Source organism: Cydia pomonella, chromosome 19 (assembly GCF_033807575.1).
Source record: "Cydia pomonella isolate Wapato2018A chromosome 19, ilCydPomo1, whole genome shotgun sequence".
Taxonomy (NCBI): domain Eukaryota; kingdom Metazoa; phylum Arthropoda; class Insecta; order Lepidoptera; family Tortricidae; genus Cydia; species Cydia pomonella.
In genome coordinates this window covers 19,157,416-19,170,119 of record NC_084721.1, presented here as the reverse complement: position 1 = coordinate 19,170,119, position 12,704 = coordinate 19,157,416, and positions in this window count along the sequence as shown.

Below are 12,704 nucleotides of genomic sequence, written 5' to 3'. Positions count from 1 at the left end.
TTTTATATGTATTATTGATTATATATATAATTCAGCCTATATACGTCCCACTGCTGGGCACAGGCCTCCTCTCATGTGCGAGAGGGCTCGGGCTATAGTCCCCACGCTAGCCCAATGTGGATTGGGGACTTCACATACACCTTTGAATTTCTTCGCAGATGTATGCAGGCTTCCTCACGATGTTTTCCTTCACCGAAAAGCTAGTGGTAAATATCAAATGATATTTCGTACATAAGTTCCGAAAACTCATTGGTAAGAGCCTGCTGATTATTGATTAACAAATACAAAAAAAACGTAACTGAGAAAATAATAACTATCAAAACTGCAACACAAAACTTCACAAATCAGTTCAGAAATACGACTAAAGGCAGGGAGAACAACTAAACATAAGAAAACATTTTCGTTCAAGCTGAAACTGATACGCTTGAAAATGTAGGTAATATCTGCTTACATGTCCGGGAATCGAACCCGGATCGTCGCTGTTACCACCTGTTTCTAAGCGGCTGTTTGCCGACTGCGCCACTATAAGTCGTTAAAATCATCCTTATACATCTTGGAAACTTGTAAATTTGTGCGAAAATACGAAGACTTGTTTAAAATCCAAAACCCCAAGCCACAACTACATAACTTGCGTAATCGGAATAAACTTGTGCAAGCAATTCCAGCCAACCTCCAAATGTTCAGTAACGGCCCTTACTCAATGTCCATTCGAATTTATAACCACATCCTTCAGTATATAAAAAATGAAACCAAATATAATAATTTTGTAAATAAGCTTAAGAGTTACCTTCTAACTGAATGTCCATACAACCTACAAGAATTTATGAATAATTCGAATAAATAAATACTTAATAATAAACATAATTATGTACTTGTACTTAATAAAAATGGAACATGATAAATGTTAGAGTGATATAATAATAACACTACCTACTTAGGGACAGGAAATCGCCCGAATACAATACAATACAAACACTACTTAGGGACAGGATTCTCTGCCTCTGGCTTGCCTTAGCCGGCCGGCCAGAGTGGAGTCGTTAGAGCTATAAGCTCCAGGGGTGGAAGTGAAAAATTGCATAAGACGCGAGTTGGCACAGTGGCTGCTCGCAGGCACTGGGTAGAAAGCGGCGTACACCTCTCGACACCCCTGAGCCGCTCACACCGGTGTTGCCCTTGAGCCATCCTAGATGTCGCTTTTTGTGGGGGCCCATCTTGTGGGGGCGAGTCACCGTCTGCCGGAAATAAAATTGAATACCGTTTTATTAGGCAGGCGTCCGGTTTTTTATCCCATAGCCCAGTATTTAGTCCATCGCTTTCACCCAATAGCCCAGTTCATTTTAGATTCCATCAACTCTCAAATAGTCCTTACACCCTGGCGGGTGCTGCCTCTGCGTGCGTCCCATGACACGGGCAAGGGCAACATCCGCTAGGTGTACCCCTTACATTTCATTAAAGTGTCAAAAGGGCCTCTACGTGTTGGCTTCGGCTCCGCGCACGCCTCCCAAAGATCCGGAACACCATTGTTCCGTGATGGGAAAGACACACTACTTATATGGATAATACGTGATTTTAATTATTGTAATGCTGTAAATATTTGATTTTATTTACCTATTATTCTATTTGTCATTATTGTTTACAGATTTATTTTATAAGAGAGTGCCTTAGAAATAAGTACTTAGACATAAAAATGTTCCTACGCCCTAGTAGGGTACATGATTGTACTCTATTTAAAGAACATCTGTAATACCATGGTTGCAACGAATAAAATGAAATGAAATGTGAAAAAATTAGGCTACTTATTCTTGAGAAAATCTTACATAGTAGAGTTGCCCAGATGCGTTGTATGTGTAATGTAGGAGGGCTTGGGCTGAATTTTTCGGAGCTGGCGTTTGGCGTCAAGATCTTCAAGTCGGGTGTGCTCGAAGTTACCAAAACCTGTGTAGACAGCAGTTCGCCAGTCCGATCTCCGAGATGCAAGCTCCTCCCACGACTCGCATGATATGCTGGTGGCCGAAAGGTGGCGTTTTAAGACAGTGTGAGGCCAGAAAGGGCAACATCGCCACAATGCGAGCAGCAGAGCGAGGAGCTGTGGGGCTGTTAATGGGGATTATAGATGGTAATCTCCTAATATCGCACTTTCACATATTTTAAGTAAATTCAGATACGCCCAATGAGTCACCAGGAACGGGGTTGATTCATTTAAACTAGTAAACAGGATTACCCTGTTGACACTGGAACTTTATTTTCCAGCGTTCATTTGTGCATAGGGAATAACATTGAAATAGTTATTTGTTTCACAAGAGGGCAAAGTTGTTGTTTAACTGCTCGTGCTAATATTAATACCCGAGCAAGCGATAGATTCCAGGGAGGATTAAACAAATATTGCCCCCGAGTGAAATACAAAATTTTTCACTACACCAACCCGAAGAATATATTGACTATAAGATATTAAACAAAATCAAACCAAATGATCGTTTTTTTTTTTTTTTTTGCATTCATTAAATATTTATCATTCAAAATCATCATTTAAAAGTTGAATTCGTTCTACATTACAGTTTCAGTGGTCGCCAGAAAAGTATGTACTTGATACAGTCGCTCGCGTATTTGTTTGCGCTGCGCACTGCGAGATGAGTCGAGGTCGTAGCATATCAATAACAAATCAAGTTGATATGTTTTATGAGGTCTTTCTCTAGTAACTTCATCGATTCAAAACCTGATTAAATATATATATTTTTTTATACTACGTCGGTGGCAAACAAGCATACGGCCTGCCTGATGGTAAGCAGTATCCGTAGCCTATGTACGCCTGCAACTCCAGAGGAGTTACATGCGCGTTGCCGACCCTAACCCCCTCCCACCCTCGTTGAGCTCTGGCAACCTTACTCACCGGCAGGAACACAACACTATTAGTAGGGTCTAGTGTTATTTAGCTGCGATTTTCTGTAAGGTCTGTACTTCCCCAGTTGGGCTCTGCTCTAGATCTGGAATGACATCCGCTGTGCTGTGCCCTACCACACAGAGCGAGATGACATCCACAATGCCCATACCTCTCTTGTGGACGTAGTTTAAGGACATACCCGGGTCCAAAATATCAACCTATAGAAAAAAAAAACTGAACATGATGACACACCATTCAAATTTTGTAACTATTTAAATACTAAAACTATGTAATTATAACATCGTCTAAACTAAAATGCGTAAGTGTCATTTTTGATCGAACTCATCGATTACTTCTTTTTGTTAATAATTACAATTCAACAACAATGATATTCGCGATCCCAGGCACGCACGGCCGTCCGCTCAGTGCTCAGCAAACTGCGTTCGGAGGACCTAACTGCACCATAACCAACGTTGTCGGACTCAACATCGTGCGTGCGTTCCATTATCTCGGGAAAGACTGTTGCTTTGCATGTCGATTTCTGAATACGCCCCCTGGTTGAAACTGAATAAAAGCGAAGAACGTGCTTGGGTTCGCAGTGGGTTACCCGTTTTATCCAATTTGTCTGTTCGTGATATTTAAATTATAGTTACTGAGCCTTTTATGTTGCTGATACAGTTTCGAAAGGTTAATTTAGCAAATAACTTAAAAGGATCTTCATTTAGAAGTTGTGATCGCGAAAATCGAAGTTCGCAAATTGCGGGAATTTTTCTCTGACATTCTAATTACGCCTTCATTGGAGTAAAAGAGAAAGATCCCCGCAATTTGCGAATTTCAGTTTTCGCGGTAGGATAAAAACTTGTCAATAATAAAATTTTGGACAAATTATTTGTACATTTTTAAATTAAACAAAAAGGTAGTAGGTATTCTGAAGCCTCCAAAATAAGTTATTTTAGGGAAAAATCGTGGGTTTGCTCGAACCTCCCTTATTATTTTGGTTAATCTGGCTTAACGCCGACTTAGGTCCGCATTGATGAGGATGTCGTTGTTCCAGTTGCGTGGCGAGCGCAATGCTTCGGCGACCAGTGGTGTAACCTCGAATTCAGTAACGAATTCAATGTAGTGGAAGATCATTACTGTATTGGCAAGTAGTGGCAGGCCTATGGAACTCCCTGTGCGACCCTGGATTTATATCTACGCGTCGCGCACCGTAGAACGTGCAAAAATCAGTAGGCTGCCACACGCGCTCGGACGGCGTCACGATCGTTTTAATGTTACGACAAAAATGACTTCGACTCGTAAAACCATCGAGTTATTTATGTATAATTTGTCTTTCAAATGTGTCGAAAATCTTTAGTTTTTATCATAATAGTTAACGAAGTAAATTTTGTAGTTTATTAAAAGGACGTAAAAAACCACGGCTGCTGCAAAGACATATAATAATTAATTATGAACGTTTAGAATATGCTCGTCTAAATTCAACGCGTTATCGAATTTGTATTTTAATGCAACTATAGTGAGCTACTTCACGCAAGTTCAAATATGTAGCTACTATTAACTGGTATTTTCACGCTATTATATGTAAGTTGTCTGATGAAGGAAAATAAGACGGGAAAAAAAAAGAAAACGGAAGAAATTCATTCAATTGTAAAGTCCACCTTTCATAGGCTTAACCTTAGCGTGCTTCGCCCACGCGTTGAAGGTCGGTCAATTGTATTAATACGTAGGCACAGGGGCTTGTTAAAATCCCACGTATTTTTTGTATTATTTTATTAAATCCCAGTAATATCTATCAAATGACACCACTTTGACCTGAATCCATATCAAAATATGCATATAGGAGTTATAATTACAAAGATATAGGTAACCTACCGTGGCATATCACTTTTCGTTACATCTAGTTTTTGATCCGAACCCTTCTACGGGTTTTTAAAGACGTCTCACTCAAAACATAATGTACATCATACGAATAAAGGCATTTTCTTGTTATACATAAATATTTCAGACGTAAATCAGTGTCTAGACTTTGAACAATACATTTTAGAAACAGCCTTAAGAGGTCTAGACCTGTATTATAGTATTAATTATGTTTTTATTAACCACCTCACGAAAAAAAGTGTTATACTTATGTCTGTAGGATTGAGTGAATTGGAACGTATGAATGACGTATTGTGAATGAATGAGATAGAATTAAGACCATGTCAACAAGTATGAAAGAGATAGCATGACTGAGTAAAGTCTTAAAATATTAGGTGCAGGCCGTCCGCTATGGTCAGATGATTCGGAGAGCTTTACTGAAAAGACGTGCCGTTGTGTTAATTTCTATAAATCCTTTTAAATACAACAAGTTTAGTTTAAAAGTGGGTTTACCTTCGCATCCACTTCCTACATGTCTATCTGTCTGTGGCCACGTAGCTCTCCAAAGGATGGACCGATTTCGAAGAAATTTTTGTAAGTGAAAGCGAGTTTCCTTGCGGCGGATCTAAGCTATGTTTGAAAGCCATCAAGTCAGCCGTTTGACGAGTATCAGCTCTTTTCCAAAATGATGTCATGCATTTTTGGCAAAAACCGGATATTTTTGGGATATAGCGTAGGGGTTTTTATAATTTTTAAGTTATAAATTATTGTAGATAGATATTGTTAATGGATTTTTTTGTTTTATATATAAAATCAACTTATATTTTGTATTCTGTATTTATATTGTGATTTTTATGTTCATCAACAATAATACTATGAAAATTTCGGGGAGGATTATTCTGTCCGTGAAGTTAAAAACTACTGTTAGGTTAGGTTATCTTCTTCTTCTTCTTCACTGGCTCAGTGACCCAAACAGGATCTTGGCCTCTGACACAAGAGAGCGCCACTCTGCCCTATCCTGCGCCACTTCACGCCAGTTAGGTTAGGTTATATTTTTATTTATCTCTATGTCTTTTCTTCTTCCGGCCTTGTCCCATTTCTAATTGGGGTCGGCTCTCCTAATCCTCCTTCTCCAGAGATATCGTTTCTGGGTCGTCGCTGGGTCTAAATTGTTATTGGTCTAAATTGTAATGGGGATTGCTCCGTAGCTCCTCGACTCAATGTACCTGCGACACAGCAACGCAAACCATGGCACATCTACTGGCGTGCCCCACATGCCCGCATCATTGCTCGGAGCTGGATCTGAGGGACGCGACAGCCAGGGCTGTCAACACCGCTGCCTATTGGGCTTCCATCGTATAAAAAAAAAAAGGGAACCTCGACACGAAAAGAAGAAGTTATTGGAGAGGTCTTTTTTAATTACCATGTAGTAAGGAGTCTGCCACGAGGATTTGGTCCCGATATGAGGCTTAACGCACTTTTCGTCATGTTGTCATCTGGTCTTCTCATGACATGGCCGTACCAGCGTAGGCGCGATTCTGTGACTTAGGTTTGCATTGGCCTGATCTTATAGATGATCTTATATCTATGTAATTAAACTTAAATATGTTATAGATATAAAGCTTTCATAGATATACATATTTCCACACTTTGGCCCTTTAATCCGCAAAACGTCACATTAATATTCCGGGATTATCTTTCAGCATCCACGTCTGCTTAATATGTCAGCGGCGGGTGATTTACTATTTATTTATAAGGGAAATATCACACTTTGCGGCCGCACCATTACCTCACAGTAAGAATGTTGCAGTGGAACAGCTAAGAAATACTGCTATTCAAACGGATTACGTCGCATATAATTAATTTAATTATAACAATAAAACAACACTACTAAATATATACTGTTCAAGAACAAAAAGTTATGTTTATTTTAATTTTGCCAACCTCCAATGTCTTTGGACGATTACAGTCAAGGAAAAAGATATAAGTGCCGTCCAAAGCAGACCTGGCGACTTACTATTATTATAGAGGCGAAGGCTATTGGAAAGACTTGAAGCGAAATCAAGCACGAAGCTCTAGACCGATCCAGATGGTGGCGCACTGTGAACGCCCTCTGTCCCATCTAGGGGACGACATAGGACATTAAGCCGATTTCCCACACTGAGACATAGACGTTTAAATTCACGTATACTTTTTAAAAATATGTATTTATGCGATTTAAAAAGATTTAAAAGATTTTTATTGAGATTTTTAGTGAACATAGTAAGATATATGGTAATTTTAGAGGACCCAAAAGTTTCTTCACGAATACTCTTGGTAAAGAGTAGTAGAAAGCAAAATATGGAATAATATTTCTATACTCTAATTATAGTACATTGTGCATCGAGGGGGGGTAATTGAAATTTTGGATACGAGAGTGGTAAAGACCTGACTTTGCAATATTCTTACCCCCGGAGTTACACACAATGTTTTTCATCACACTTGCGAAGAAAAAACTAAATTTTAAGCGAAATAATTTTTGAATGCGGTGACATATTAAACGTCCGCCATTTTGTAATTTCTTAACAGGTTAGGTATTGAAGGCACAGACCTATTCGGCATTCAGCCGCAATTGAAAATTATGTAAAAATATTTTAAAGGGCTTATATTAATCAAATTAAATAATTTTAAGCATAAACAAGAATATTACATTATAAACTTCAAAGTAAAACTAATTTGTGCTACTTGGTTTGTATGAATAAGTAACGTAATAAAAATAAAGTTATAACTCCCTAGGGAGCTACAACTTTTTTTATCACAATCCATAACGCCCACGGGAACAATATAGGCATTTGTCCTTCAGTACACCGGCCTGAAATAAGATCTTTTTCGAGCGAGTGTGATGAAAAATATTTTTAATTAAAGAATAGTAAAAAAACAGCGCATTTACCCCAGTTGATCTTTAAACGATTTCCGTACTATGTCTGCCCTTTTCTACTGTTCTTCTCGCACTGCGTCCTGACACCTGACAGCGTGTGTAATACGTAAACCACTCCCGCCCGCAATATTGTTTATTGTTATTGTTATCTGCTACCCATATGTCCAACTGTCAATGTGATTAAAGGTACCATTCTGATTTAGATTACACCAGCATTACTGTAGCAGTATTGCAGCGGGATATTACTGCTGGATGGTTTGCTGTCGCAAAAGTCAAAAATCCAGGAAGAAGTATCGTTATGGACATTTGCTTAGAAATGCAGTCAGCTGTAATGTCACATATGAATGTAACGTCAAAATGGTAATTTTATCGAGAAATACTCGAGGGATAAGTACTCGGGGTTGTCGAAGTACTTGTTCGTTCCCCTTGCTGTGGAGACATCTGGGTGCTGGAGCGCGGAGGGGAAAGCTGTTCTCGGGGAGCTGGGGCGTCGCCTGCGGGAGAGAGGTCTCGACCCCCGCTCCGGGTCGTTCCTGGCGCAGAGATTGTCCATCGCGGTTCAACGCGGAAACGCGGCAAGCGTAATGGGCACCTTTGCGCCGGGAACGATGCGGGGTGGGTTGTTCGAATAGTTTTTAGGGTTTAGTTTAGGTTAAGTTTAATTTATAACGAATGGATTCCCTAGTTTTTAAGTATTTTGAATGATCGAGAAATTCATATTAAATTTGACTTTTGCGGCAATAATGCAGTCGGCAACATGATTGCAGCAGTATGACAGTGTGACATTACTGCTGTAAATTTAAAAATATTACTGCCCGGATTTTTGACATTTGTGGCCATAATGCAGTCGGTAGTAATATCGAGCTGCAATATTGCTGCATTAATGCTGTTGTAATCTGAAAGATACGTTGATACTCACCCATTCGATCAATATGTTATCAATAAATTTCAACACCAGGTAACTACAACACAAAAAAATACAATCATTAAAAACACTTAAGAATTACGCTTGCCACGTTTCCGCGTTTAATAACCGCGATGGACAACCTCTGCGCCACGAACGACCCGGAGCGGGGGTCGAGACCCCTCTCCCGCAGGCGACGCCCCAGTTCCCACTTCCCAGACATGGGAACCCCAGTTCCCGTGAAGGGGAACGAACAAGTAGTTTGTTAGCCGAACGAGTACTTGCCCTTCTTTAGGGACGCTGCCTGCTTAGCAACAGCTCCTGCTGACCTCACAGTGCGGCCAAGGTGCGTGGCGGTGAATTTGCTGACGCAGTGGGCGACCCACAAAAGCACTTGTCAATAATATAAGTTTTTTTTACAGCTTCTTACAAACAAGTTCCTTATTACACCAACGCAACGGTGCGGTAGCTGACATTAAGCCTATTCGAATGTTGGCCATCATGGTAATATCCAACGTGGTAACGCGGCAAGTGTGATGGGCTCCTTTGAACCTGGTACAGCTCATGGAGGTCTTTTTGAATTAAATATTTTATGTAGCTTTGTAGTTTTTAGGTGAATTAAGTTAAATTTATTTTAATTATTGTTTATTTTTTAATGATTTACGTACTCTGGAACAAGATAAGTAATGAGACGACCTTACCTTACCCTATGAAATTACATCTCTTATGAGTTATTGGTATAACAGTGTCAGGTGGGCAGGGTCTGTGTCGGAAGAGCATGGGTTGGAGTGCGTGGTGAGGCAGGGCGGGTTAACCTCACCTCGGCTCTTTAACCTGTATTTGAACGGGTTAATCGAGGAAATCAGCAGTACCAAAGTCGGATGTCATATTGACGGTATTTGTGTCACTAACATTAGCTATGCTGATGACATGGTACTGCTGAATCCTTCGATTGGGGCCCTCAAGCGCTTTCTGGCGATCTGTGAAAGTTATGCGGTGGCCCATGGACTCAAATATAATGCTAACAAAAGTGAACTAATGGTTTTTAAGGCAGGTACCAAAACCTACACGTTACCAGCAATTTCATTAACAGGTGTGCCTTTAAAGCAAGTTAGCCAATTTAAATATTTGGGTCACTGGGTCACCGAAGACTTAAAAGACAACTTGGACGTTGAACGGGAGCGAAGGGCGCTGGCCGTGCGATGCAATATGTTAGCCCGCAGGTATGCGCGATGCACAGAAAAAGTCAGGATTACTATTTTTAAAGCCTTCTGTGTATCTTTCTACTCATGCAGCCTGTGGGTCAATTATTCGCGTCCAATACAATAACGCGTGCTGATGGGGCTGCCGCGACATTGTAGCGCGTCTGGCATGTTTGCCGAAGCCAGGACAGACGGCTTTGCGGCCGTCATGAGGAAAAGGTGTGCCTCGCTCATGTCCCGTTTGCGCGGCAGTCCCAACCGCATCTTGAGCGTGTTTGCTAACCGCTGGGACAACCCTATGTTAGCCCGGTGGACGTCCATGCATGTTGTCAAACACTGCTGACCGTATGTTGTGCTTATTATGTTTATTTATTTATTTTATTTTACTTTTTAGTTGTAAATTGTAATGCTAGTTAAGTATATCAATTAATAATTAGTTTTTAAGATTAACTAACAAGATTGTATGGGCTCTGTCTGAAATAAATGTTTTTATTATTTATTATACCTATAACTTTACTTTAAGTAAGTAAGTAAATATTCTGGTGGCACCCTGTTTTATAGACAGAAGTTTCATAGATTTTCGTTTCTCAGAAATTGTTTCATATATTATTTGGTTCATACATTTTCAGTTCCAATATTATTGTTTCATAGAATATTTAGTTCGTTGAAACATATTTTACAGACATCCAGTTCAAAGTACTTATATTATTTTTCAACTTTTTAATTTATAAACTTATCAAACAGTACAATTATGTTTCATGTATTTTTATTTCTTAAACATTGATTTCATAGATTGCTGTTTCATAGAAACTGTTTCATATAATATTTAGTTCGAGTAATTTCTTTTCAAATATTATTATTTCGGAACTTTTACACTACATTTAAATTTATTAAACAGAAGCTACAGATTTCATTGATTGTTGATTCACAGGAATTGTTTCATAGAATATTTAAGTAGTTCGAGTATTTTCTTTTCTAATATTATTATTTCAGAACTTTTGCACTTCATTTAAATGAATTTTACTCAATGCAAAAAAGGACGGAAACAAAACTGTTGCCAGAAAAGTAGGTTAGGTTAGGTTAGAACTGCGACCCCCACGGAAACAAACTGTTGCCAGAAAAGTAGGTTAGGTTAGGTTATAACTGCGACCCCCACGGAAACAAACTGTTGCCAGAAAAGTTGGTTAGGTTAGGTTAGAACTGCGACCTTCTCGGAAACAAACTGTTGCCAGAAAAATTTTAGTAACATACAGGTAAATAATAAATAAATTGTATTTAGATTATAATATGAAAATTCTACAGTTTAATTCTCTTTGAATAAAAACATATAGGATGTTATGTATGTTACAATAAATATTGAGATACTGACTCTTCTATGAAACGAAAATATTAAGATTGATAAAATGAGAAACAACATTCTATGAATATGCAGGCTTTGAAACAAGTGTTATCCAAACTAATTACTATACGGATTAATAATATTTGATTTAAAACGTTATGAACTGAAATTCTAAGAACTACTTATCTGAACAATAAAACATATACAAAACGAGACTATATAATGTAACAGCTCTGAAAAATGATCATTCTATGAAATGAAAATATGAGAAACATTTTCTATGAAACAATATTCTGCGAAAATGTAGTCTATGAAACAACTTACAACCAAATATTCTTCATTGTGCACCATACCGTTAAAAATAGCCAGGAATACAAAAAACACTTAAAAGTTAGGTAACAACAGGTGGTCTTATCGCTAAGAAGCGATCTCTTCCAGACAACCTTTGGGTAGCAGGAAACTATGAACTTACAACATTGAACGGGTAGTGCCGATATACATATAATTCAACAAAACCTTATTTGCTGAATAAATGTTTTATCTCTTATGAATGTACACTAAAATGATATCTGAATGATATTATTTAGTCATCGCGTGTCTCGCTCACGCCAGTATATGTACGGACAAGTACGAGCAAAATGCATGATAACTGAATGATATAATTTAGTCACATGTGTCGTACAACGTTTTACAGCACATATAGTCCTTTGAATTTACGACATAGCTCATTACGTAAGTTTGCCAATTATCGCACTAGTGTAGTAAAGTAGCATCATATGTATTGTATATGTATTGTAGTACATTACGATACAAGTGCGAAAAATAGGAAATTCGAAAGGACTGGCGATAAATTAAAACACGACCGAAGGGAGTGTTTTTAATCGGCACGAGTTGCGAATTACCTATTCGCACATGTATCGTACAACGTTTTACAGTACATATGGCCCTTTAAATGTTCGACACAGTAACGTAATATGCTAATTTTCGCACTAGTGCTATAAACTAGCACCATATGTACTGTAAAAATACTTCCATATTTATTTCATTCCGTAAGAATGAAATTTTTGTTGATTAATTTTCTCATACCATTCATCTTTGTCATACTCGTTGTTAAACATAACTTTGTCTCTTTCTCTTTCGGCGTGCTCCCGTTAGCACGTACACATTGCTCGCTTGCCTAAAATGTACTAAAGGCAACTTGTATAATTTGTACAAGGTAATCTAGATACCTTTAGATTCTCTAGGATAGCGGTGCCGTCATATAGCGGCCGTCTCCATACAAAATAATATGCTTAAATATGGATGAGTAGTATTTTGTATGGAGACGGCCGGTACACCCGGTTTTTATTTAGTCACCTGCAATAATTTACGGGGTGAATATATAGGTCATACTGACCAACTTTTACTATGGAACCAACCCCGACGTCGCGAAACAAAATTGGCGGTTTTATACATTTTGGCTGTCTGATCTGACCTTGACATTTTCTATGGGAGAATAATTTTTTTAGGGCTCCTCTACACGATGGCCCAGCGTAGGCCAGTCCAAGGGACGCAGCTATGCGGTGAAATGAGATAGCAATATCACTTGCTCCCTCTAACGCATAAAT